Genomic DNA, 11063 nt, shown 5'->3' on the forward strand with positions numbered 1-11063 from the left:
ATTTGCCTTCAGAAGTCAAACTATTATTATTACTGTTTATCTTTGGCATTGTTTACTTATAGCTTAATGTATCAGGATTCATTTATAGTAAAAACGATACATTTATTACATTTTTATTAATTTTCTGAATGTATTTATTTCTTTAAAGCTTTTTGATAAGAAAATAATATTGTCTGTCGTTTAAAGTGCTAAACAAATAAACTTTATTAGCATTCAACTGAAAGTAGGATTTAAAATGCATACAGCTTTTGTAGTGTTGAAGCTTGTTTTTATTTCAGAAATCTACACTAAATTCTGTAGATATTATTGTGGAAAAGTGGGGGGGAAAGTGCACTTCTGACGCATTTGCCATCAGAATTCAAATAATTAGTTAAATGAAGTCTAGCTGAGGGCAATTAGTGTGTCATGTGATCCCTATATAGTTACCTTTCCGGGAGGAACCCAAGGAGAACATGGCTAAACACATAGGAACACAAAGCACCAGAAGAATTTAAAGAAATGTCTAAAATGAGTTGATTCTAAAAATCTAGAAATTGATTTGATAATGGACATAAAGGAAAGGAAATGGGAGAACATTGACTCAATTTCTATCAAGATGTCCACCAAAGAGCACTGGCCAGGTAAGGAGCGCTTTGGGTTGAACTTGCTGTGCTGGTCTGGTGTGCAAAGATAAATTCAGCCCTTTGTATGGGATAAAATAGGTTTTTCATTGTTACTGGTGAGATCACTTTTTGAAACCTATGTGCTAAAGGAACCACCAGTGCTGAGAAAATTTCTTCTTTTTGTTTAAGACTATAGTGTGGCAATTCTAATGTGGTGTTATGAATTTTTGGGTGTATTTGATTCAGCTTCTTCATTCACTAGTCAGTCATCTATTCAAATCAGTGTACAGTGAACTTTCCCTAAAGTGGTACTGGGTTTACTCCCTGTAGAAATCCCACAATGCACCACAAAAACCAGGGTGCATCAATGCTCATGTTCTATGTTCCCTTACTTGCAATATAAGATTTTTTTATATCATAAAAAGAGGCGAACAAATTCACATCCATCTTCATCTACAAATGCAAGTAGCTTTTTTTGTTGTTGGTGTACATCTTACATGATTATTGTAGATGATTGAATTTTAGCTTTATTTGTTGTACATAATTAGATCCAGTTTGAAGTGAGCACCATGACATTTTTGGAAATATTTTTCTAAAACTTGAATAAAAAAAAAAATAATAATAATATGTGTGTGTGTGTGTGTGTGTGTGTGTGTGTGTGTGTGTGTGTGTGTGTATATATATATATATATATATATATATATATATGTATGTATGATTTTATTTTTTTCATAAGTGACTGATGAGGAAACTAAAAGATGGTTAGGCATGTCTCAAAAATCATCAGTGTCCCAATGTGTAGTGGAGAACATGTAGCTCAGTGGCTGAGATGTTGGATTTATGTTTACAGGGTCATGAGTTAGGGTTCTAGAGCAAAGCATTTAACCCCTGATAATTAAATAAATAAATATGAATATTTTATATGGATAATTGATCAGTGTAAGTCTGTCTGGATAAGGGTATCTGCCAAATGCTGTAAATGTAGTGAGAAGACTTGGGTCTGTACCAGTACACTCGATGATTGATAAATTATATATATATATAACACACATTTAATCTTTCTTCCAATCAACACATGTTCACAAATAAACACCAGAGTAAGTAAAATGTCTGATACACTTGTTTGCCAAAGTTTGTTTGCGGATCGATTGGATATGCATAATTCATTTTCAGTCTACGTGTGCTGCACTTTGCATGTTGAACCATCTGCATTTCTCTGATAGCTGTCAGTTTGTGCATGAGCACCCTGAGGGCTGGCGATGTGCTGTACCACTGCTTGCTTGGCGCAAAGCCCTGGGGCTCCAGTGTACACTATTGATGAAGCTAGTGTTTGGTGGAGGGATCAATTCAATGGAAATTGTGTGATGTTTCAGAATATCCTGTTGAATCCAGTTGCCTGCAAGATTATAAGATTTTTTTCATGGTAAGCTATGAGATGGCTAATTATACCCTCAGCTATCAGACTGGCTTGCCCCTCATACCATGGTACTGTCAGTCTTTATTGATTCAAATAAAATAAAAAAATAAAATACAGTGAAGAATAGGTTTTGTGTACTGAAAGTCATATGGACTTTGACATGTACACCAACTCGAAATAGCGTCCACAGCACACATTTTTCCAAATATCTTACAATTGCATACAATATTTCCAGTGAGACCTCCCAAAACAGAACAACTAGATATGATCTTTCTGTCATGTTCTTTCGCTTAATACAGACACCACGTCATTGTAACACCTCAAAATTCCTGTCAACTGTAACAGCTTTCATTATTCTTTACTTTACCAGCTTCTCTTTTCTCTCTCTTTAAAGAACACTTTATACAGCACACACTCTATAAAACCTGTTGATGGCATGACGGTTGATATGAATCGATTATTAAGCACTTTTATTGGAGGAGTCTCCATTCTTAGTGCTTCGTTACCTTAGATTTTTTGTTATGTGGTTATGGGGAGGTGGTAGTTTAGTGGTTAAAACTCTAGGTTACTAAAAACCAGGTTTTCAAGCCCCAGTATTGCCAAGATGCCAGTCTTGATCCTCTGTGCTCCAGGGTTGCTATATAATGGCTGAACCTGCGCTCTGCCTCCAGCTTCCTATTATCACTCGTATGTTCGAAGAAAGAATTTCACTGTGCTATAAAGTACATTTGACAAGTAAAAAAAAAACCATTTACATGATGGCAGTGCAAGTTCCTGTTAATGGGATGTTACTATAGAAACGTCTTAGAAAGAGAATTCAAATATAAGGCTACTGATTTGCTGTTACAACAACAGAATTCAACCATGTTTTTGAATATAATTTTTGACTGTGCACACCGTATTATAGAAATAGCTTTGGGCTTCTTAAATGTTTTGTGAAGTTTTAATCGGGATTTTAATCGGGATTTTTTTATAAATGCATTTGCAATGCAGGTTTTTCCATGAATCGTTTGCTAATGGTTTAATAGTATTCCCCAAAGTTCCTATTTCTTCAAACTTCCAGAAGTTCGAACTCATGTCCCGTCCTCACTGAACCATGTTTAGGAAAGCAGATCACACTCGGATCAGACGCCGGACCTGACGCAGTGCTGTTCGACTGATGTGTAAGAAATAGCCAGAGGATGCTTTGCAAAGTTATGAGAATTGATTTCAACCCCCTCTTTTTTCCTTTTTTTTTCCTCCCCTCAGACAAGATTGCTTTCCCTCCACTGCTGTTGTCCATTTTAATAGAAATGCGCCTCACGTTCGACTCGCGGTCAAAGCAACAAACTTGGGATTTTCTGCTTGTTTTTTGGCCTGTACATTAAGTAAATGTGTGACTGTAATTAAAACCTCTTATTTATTTTTTTTCTCCTCCCCAACTGAGCGTAGGCGTCGTACTTGATCGCTCCTCTGTTCCTCCATCTGTAGTCTTCTTGCTGTTCTCTCCAAAGGGCAGGAACACGCTAAATCACCAATCCATCAAGTGAAACGTTTCCTTCTTTATAGATTGTTGTGTTTTCAGTGTGTAGGATATTTTTGTTCCTTCGTTCTAAAGCAGTCTCTCTCTGTCGTGCTTGTACAGGTTCCCGTTATTTCATTAGCGGCACGCTAATGAAATACAACAGCTAACAATAATTAGCTGTGCCAGGTTTAATTAATGACAAGAGCAGCTCATAGCCTGCCAATGTAAAGCTCCGGGAGATCATCACACAGCACTGGGTGTTCGTTAGGTAAAGGCGGCTTGTTCGGAAGCAGTGGGTTGCGAGCGGAGGAACGACTGCCGCCTACATGACGCGTGAATGCCAAGGAGAAGATTTCAGGGGTCTTGTACAGGAAGTCAAGTCATATAGTTACACTTGCATAATGTAGCTTTAACCTCAATCTTTTGGCTTCATTTGGAATATTTATAGACACTTATCAAGCTACAGCTTCAAACTATTCCTTTCATATCAGTGATGGTTATCCAGGTACTGCAGAAAGCTATGGCTGACCATTAAATGCTAGTTTGGTGTACAATGAACAGTGCTGTGATCGAGAATGTGCCCATTTCCTTCTCCCTTAATGAATGAAATCTTAATTTTTTGAGTGATATTCAAATTTGCTTGATGAATATGCAAAATATGCAAAAACAGAGCATATAGCAACAGGTGAATATGCAAAAACAGAGGGGAAAATACTTTTTCACAGCACTTGCACAGGTGTATAGGGCATACGGTCTTAAATCTGGTAATGTAGCTGCTGTGTGTGCATATAGCCAAAATAAAATCTTGTCTGTGTGTGGGGCACTAAATGTGTATTTTATTAAATTAAATTTTTTGTGTTCAAGAAAAGAATGTGAATTGTTATTGATTTTTCTTTTATTCTTTTATCACAAATTTTAAATTATTTTTTTCATGTATGAATTGTTGGCATGAAGAGAATAAAACACTTTGGAAAAGAGTATTTATAAATAATAATAAAAAACAGTAATTTATTTGCAATACATTTTGTATTTAATTTTGAAGAAATAAGCATATTTTAGACTGGAATGGAGTTTACAATGTTCTTGATTATAATTATTGTTTATTTTGGTCATATACGTTATTTTGATCATTATGATCCATCAGCCAAAAAAATACTTTCAAAAATGGTAAAGTGTGTGAAATGTTAACAAAAGGCTTAAAGAAATTTCATAGTAAATTTGAATTTTTGATTACAGTTGCCATAGAAACCACATCCTCATCCTTGCAAATTCGAAAGGATCCTTATTCACATTCAACCCCAACATGATTTGTGATATTTACTAAAACTGTTTTTCCTGCTGTATTTTCCAACTAAAATTCATTTCATATCTTCAGCTTGCAGATAAAAAAAAAGAAAAATTGCAACCAAGTTCACGACATTCAGTGTGTATGTGTTCGCTCATTTTCTCTGTTTGCCAACCCAAGAGGGTTTATTCCAACTTGCTCTTAGAGATAAAGAGTGAGGTTTTTTTTTTTTTTTTAATTCTGTTTTTCCACTATACTTTTCTCTAGGTTCTATCAAAAGATTTGTTTTATCGTCTGGGAAAAAAACCTGCTTTATTTGAGGCAATACGGAGCACAATGCATCAACAGCTTCATAAGCAGCCGGGGAGAAAATGCGAGCGCTAGGAGAAGATAGGATGCTATAATCCTAATGCCATCTCCTCCACGGGCCGCAGAATTGAAACAGAGGAGCCCTCGGAACTGGAAGGGCAGATTTTAATTATTTGCCACAGCGACCGGGGGAGATGATGTGGCACTCGGAGGACACGGATGTGAAATAAAACCAAATAAATTTTGCTGTAAGTTTGGGAGACGGAGCATCAACTACAGTGGGTGGAAACAGACGTGGCTCAGAAACTAAATCAAATCAGGAGGTGCTTTTATTTTGCACTGATTAAAAAAATGCCTGGAATTTTATTTCAAGTGGTAAAGTGGTTATTTGCAAACAGAATTTTTGTTTGCAAAATGTTTATATGAACGTTCATGCATGAAATTTTGAACTTGTGAATAACTTTTGCAAAAAAAATCCCCAAACATCTGAGTTCAGAAAACTATAAGAAAATGACCTTGACCTCAATTTGTAAATATTTATTCAATTTGATATTTTTAACTCAAATTGGTAATTCAAAGTGGTGGCTCCAGCGGTTAAGGCGCTGGGTTGCCGTTTGGAAGGTCTGGGGTTCAAGCCCCGGTATCACCAAGCTGCCACTCTTGGGCCCTTGAGCAAGGCCCTTAACCCTCTATGCTCCGGGGGTCCCTTAAGAAGGAAATATCAAGGTCCGTGACGTGGGGCCGCCTTCCCGTGGGCTCACCACCTGCAGGAGGGACCGTAAGGGATGGTGCTGTGAGGATTGGGCAGCAGTCGAAGGCGGGGTCTGCTTAGACTGCTGCCCCCGTGACCCGAAGTATGGATAAGCGGGAGAAAATGAAATTAAATTTGATATTTTTAATTCACTGGAATTCTATTATTTTAGTGTACCTTTTGTATATTTCACTGTATTTTTATTTGTATAGCACTTTAAACAAAGGATGTTGTCTCAAAGCAGCTTTACACAGATAATGTGGTGATAAAGAATGAATAGCATGTTCTTTATGTGTAAGTTTGTCCCTGATAAACGAGCAGGTAACTTCATTGTGGCAATGGAAGAAACCCTGAGAGGATCCAGACTGAAGAAGGAGCCTCATCCTCATCTGGGCGGCACCAAATGTCTTTTATATTCCCCTACTTTCGTTTTTAATTCTTTAACTTTTGGAAATTGTATCCTTTTTTTTTTTGGCGACAATACCTTAAATAACTGCGCTCGTTTTCTGAGATGTTAATCAGTGTAATCAGAATCGAGAATTCAAAAGGCATAAAATGGTAAAATCTCAGTGCAGAATATTTAAAGAAAACCACAACCTTTAGTCAGGATCAGGATTTTTGTGTTTTCATTCCCTTTGTCATTCTGTTTGCATGTTCATTGCCGACACTTTGCTTCCTCTGATGCAATCTCGGAGAAAAATCTATTATTTTCTGCCTTTGCATCTTTCAGGGACGTGTGTGTAATGTCCATGTCAGGACTAAATCTGGCTTTCTTTCATTTATATATAAAGACTTCTTTTTCTCTTCAATTCTCCCAATGTCTCAACAACATTTTTTTTTTTCCTTACCAGAGTTCTCAACTCTCTTAAATCCATTTCCGTGGTTTTCCTGATTTACTTTTTTTTTTTTTTTTTACACAAATGCAAGAAAAACATTGAGTAAAATGTGATCACTTTCTGATGAAAAGACATAATTTAGATAAATTACTGAAATTAATCATAAAAAAGAAAATGTGTAAAATAAAAAGAAATTATATTTTCAGAGTTTAGACAAAAAAAAAACGACTAATTTGTTTAAGGTCCCCCCCCCCCCAGCCCCCCCGAAGTGTATCAGGGTTGTCATTACAGCCACGAGGGTGAAAAGCAAATTGATCACTGTTCAATGTTCTGTATTGACAAATCAATTTAAGCGGTCTGAAGCCCCACAAATAGACACACTTATAAGCGTAAACGCACACATGCACAGACCCACACAAAGACAAATATTCCCAGTGCTGAAATACTCATACCACAAGACATATTGCTGTTTTATTAAAGTGATTTTATAATCAGATGGAAGTCGCATAAGTTGCAGCGTTTTCCGGTGGGGAATTCATTAAGACGTCATTTCTTTCCCCAGACACGTCTACAAATTAGAAACTGAGCACTTTTAATTTGTGTATAATTACCTGCTTACTTTTCCGCTGCTAGCAGAGTTCTAATAAGAGGCCGCTATGAATGTCACATGTATCAATACCCCACAATACAACTTTAGGACTATTAGATTATTCTGTTCTTTTTGAAGATCCGATTCCACATTTAGTCCCCATTTGCTGCTTTAATAACCTCCACTATTCAGGGAAGATGTTTCACTAGATTTTTAATGAGATCGTGGATGGTGTTTGTCAGGTACTGATGTAGGTGAGGTGAGGAGGCCTGGGGTGCAGTCAGTGTTCACATTCATCGCTTTGGTGTTTTAATAGGGTTGGAGCTCCATAGCAGGAGATCTTCCAATCCATATCTTCATGGAGCTGGCTTTGTGCACAGGGGCATTGTTCTGGAATAGTTTTGGGTCTCCACCTTCAATTGAAAGGAAAATGTAATGCAATCTCATACCATTGTGTCCAGATATATGTTGCTGGTGTGCTTTATCCAATCGTGACTCATACTACAATTATCTTGTAGTACAATCTATTTTATAAAAATCCACTTTTTTTTTTGTCTCAGCCTGTATCATGCTGTGATGGTGACGGGCTTCAAGATGAACCCACTGCTGATGTCACTACTGCATTGTTGAAAACAATGAGATTTCTCTTTTCCCCAGGAAGGAGTCCTGACATGCCATTGACGAGCCCCTCTGGGTGTGTGAGTGGCTTTTCCGGTCCAACTCAGCTCTGTTCTGTTTCCCCTCAAATACCTTCTCAATTGTGTCCTTCTCAGCTTATTAAAACCGATTCACTGCATAATGTAGAGATCCAAGTCACAAGTCACAGGTAAACACATTTTTTTGGCATTCTTTGGAATGCATACTTTGCCAAGGGAATTAGAGTTTTGCATTCATTTTCAGCCAAGATACCTTTCCAGGGATATACTGTAGCGAAATATAATTTCTTTTTTAATAAGTTCCTTTATGATTGAACAACATTGCTCTATTGAAAAAAAAGTTGACGCTAGCAAGACAATGTTTTTCCACTATTTATGACCTAAATAGATTCTCATGCTATTGAACCAGATGCCACTGAAAAACACATGCTCAAGAAAATTCTGGTGAATACAGAGATCTAAACTTCTCACAGGTCTTTTTATTGATTTCATTAAGCCACTCCAGATGTGTGCATAACCCGATTCTGAATACAAGAAACTTTCCACTTGAATCGAGCATCGTCGGGTTTTTGAATTTAAGCCAATTCCAACTATTGTCTAAACCACTCACAAAGTATTTACTTCAATTCAGTTTTGTTTGTAAAATACTTTTGACAATTTTTTACTAATAAATGCATCCCTGTAAGTTTATCCCTAATGAGCAAGCCACGGGTCCAGTGGCAAGGAAAAAGATTCCTGCGATGATCTGAGGAAGAACCAGAAAGAGACCTATTCTTCACCTTGGTGACACCAGAGTGTACTTACAAATAACTGTAGGATATGAGTGTCTGCCAAAATTCCATAAATGTAAATGGAAAAAAATCCCAAATGTGTCCCAAAAAGTCAACTAACTGTACACTGGTGGAAGACTTTCGGTTCTACAGTAATCACATTAATAGTACATGTCACCATCTTTTTTGTTGAGTTCAGTATTGATACATTTTGAGAAATAAAAATGCAGTTCCCCACACACATTTTATTACTCTTTATGTATTGGCAGAAAACAAATTGAAACTGAGTGATAACCTTTATATTTATTATTATTATTTATTTTTTTATTTAGTGGTTTGTATAGGTTTTCTTGCTGATTGCCAAATCAGATGTCTTGACACCACTAGACAGTATCATAAAAAACCCCTTGCTGTTAGATCAAGCGTCTGGTTATAAGACAAGCGCTTAGAAACGAGTTTTTCAAAATCAATACTCTTCAAAACCTAATTATACGTCTCATTTCTCAGCTTTAACTAGTTGCTGAGTCATAAAGCCAGAAAAATGTCTAGAGATTGGAGTTACATAGAACTCTAATTTAAATTCCTTGCTCTTCTCTTGACAACTACAATATTACCGGAGGCTTTATGGGAAATATTGGCGAACATGATTAATAAATAATTCACCTGTTCTCGTTTTGAGTGGTGTAGTTTCTTTACATTGCATCACTCATTGCTAGGAGCTGGAAACACAGCCATGAGGATGTTTAGGCCTTAGATATGTTTCACCCAGAGGAAGACAAAAAAAAGCAAACCGTCATCAGTATTTACTGAATTCATTAGCCAACATGTAAGACTTGTGATTGTGTTTTAACAACCGAGTTGTATTTTTTTTTATTTTTTTTTTGCCTTGCAGGTGGTAGTAGTGGTTGCAGGGAGGTGGGTCAAAGCCAAGCTGATGGAACACATGCTGTGTGTTTAAGCTGTCTGTTGCCATCACACTGCTAATGGGGAAATGTAAACAGACTTCACTTCCCAGTCTACAAATGTTCGGATAAAAAAAATAAAATGTTTAATCAGAAGTGATGACTGGAAAAATATCCACTTGTTATATCCACAATAAATGTCCCTACTGTGAGACGAATAAATAAATGTATATCTTGTTTGGCCAAAATACTTATTGTAAAGAAGATACATGCATTTTTGTTATTTTATTTACGATTTCATATTTAAGAATACCAGCGGTATACTTCTCGGAATTCTTATCATCCACCCAGAAAACATACTTCCCAACTCTCCCCATTCTTAAACGGATGCTACAGAAAGTATTCTGACCAATCCAAGTCAACCACAAAGATCATCTGACAAAGCTTGACCATGTCTAAGGTAATTTAGTCATGCCAACCAGTCATTAAGGTCTTCTGACTGGTCCTCTGTGCTCCTGATGGAATTTGGACTAATCTCTCCCACTCAAACTTCTTCTGACCTGGCCAACCTTGAACTGCAGATCAAGGACTCTGTCAAAGCACTTCTGAAAGAGTTTCTGTAAAGATTCTCAGTCATCCAGGTGCGGTTATCGAAGTTGACTTCTATCCGGTTAGAGCGACACATGAAGCTGCTCGGATGAGTTTTGCAAAAGATTCTGTCAAATCTCCTCCATTTTGGGCAGTGAACTGATCAATCCCACCTGCACCTGCCGGGATTTTGTCCTATCTCTCTTTCATTTAAAGGAATTCTAATCAACTTGTAGTAAAATCCGAAATTCTGACCAATTTTGGTCAAATCTGAGATCTCTCCACTTCTGAATACATTCTGATCAAACTTTGAGTTGTACCAAAGAAAGCCTGACAAATTACCCCTGTACTTCAAGGAATTCCGACCAGTCTCACCTTACACCTGAAAGAATTTTCACACCTTCAATCTTTTAACTCCAATCAGTTTTACCTGCACCTTCAGGAATTTAGTCCAAACTCTCTTGATTTTGAAGAAATCCCAAACTCCAGACTAGTTGGAATTTAGTCGGTAATCATATTTGCTTTTAAAGGCATTATCACCATGATGTCTATACTGAAAGGAAAATATAACTCAATCCCACCCATTCTTAAAGGAAATCCAACCAGTTCTTATCTGACTGGCTTTGGCTTGACCTGTTATTTTATCAGGTTATAAAGAGCTTTTTATTTTCTATGCAGCTGTATTGCCTGGAAAAATAGTAACCCTCTCCGGAAGGCACATATTTCCCCCCAGACAATTTTGATGATTGTAGCAGCATGACAAATTTGGATTTATTGCCATCTGCCATTGGTGTAAGACTCCAACCAGATGCGCTACATCTAAATACATATCGACACTGTGGCGAATGCAGGTG

At 37.0% G+C, this 11063-nt stretch overlaps 1 long non-coding RNA gene across 1 annotated transcript; it reads left to right on the forward strand.

The window, feature by feature from the left end:
• The first annotated feature begins 447 nt into the window (after positions 1-447).
• LOC310719640 lies at positions 448-9707 on the forward strand. The gene is made up of 3 exons (XR_014531539.1): positions 448-620; positions 7951-8119; positions 9612-9707. It is a non-coding gene; the product is annotated as an uncharacterized lncRNA (long non-coding RNA).
• Positions 9708-11063: the final 1356 nt, after the last annotated feature.

This window comes from Silurus aristotelis (genome assembly GCF_946808225.1).
Source record: "Silurus aristotelis genome assembly, chromosome: 25".
In the NCBI taxonomy this organism is placed as follows: domain Eukaryota; kingdom Metazoa; phylum Chordata; class Actinopteri; order Siluriformes; family Siluridae; genus Silurus; species Silurus aristotelis.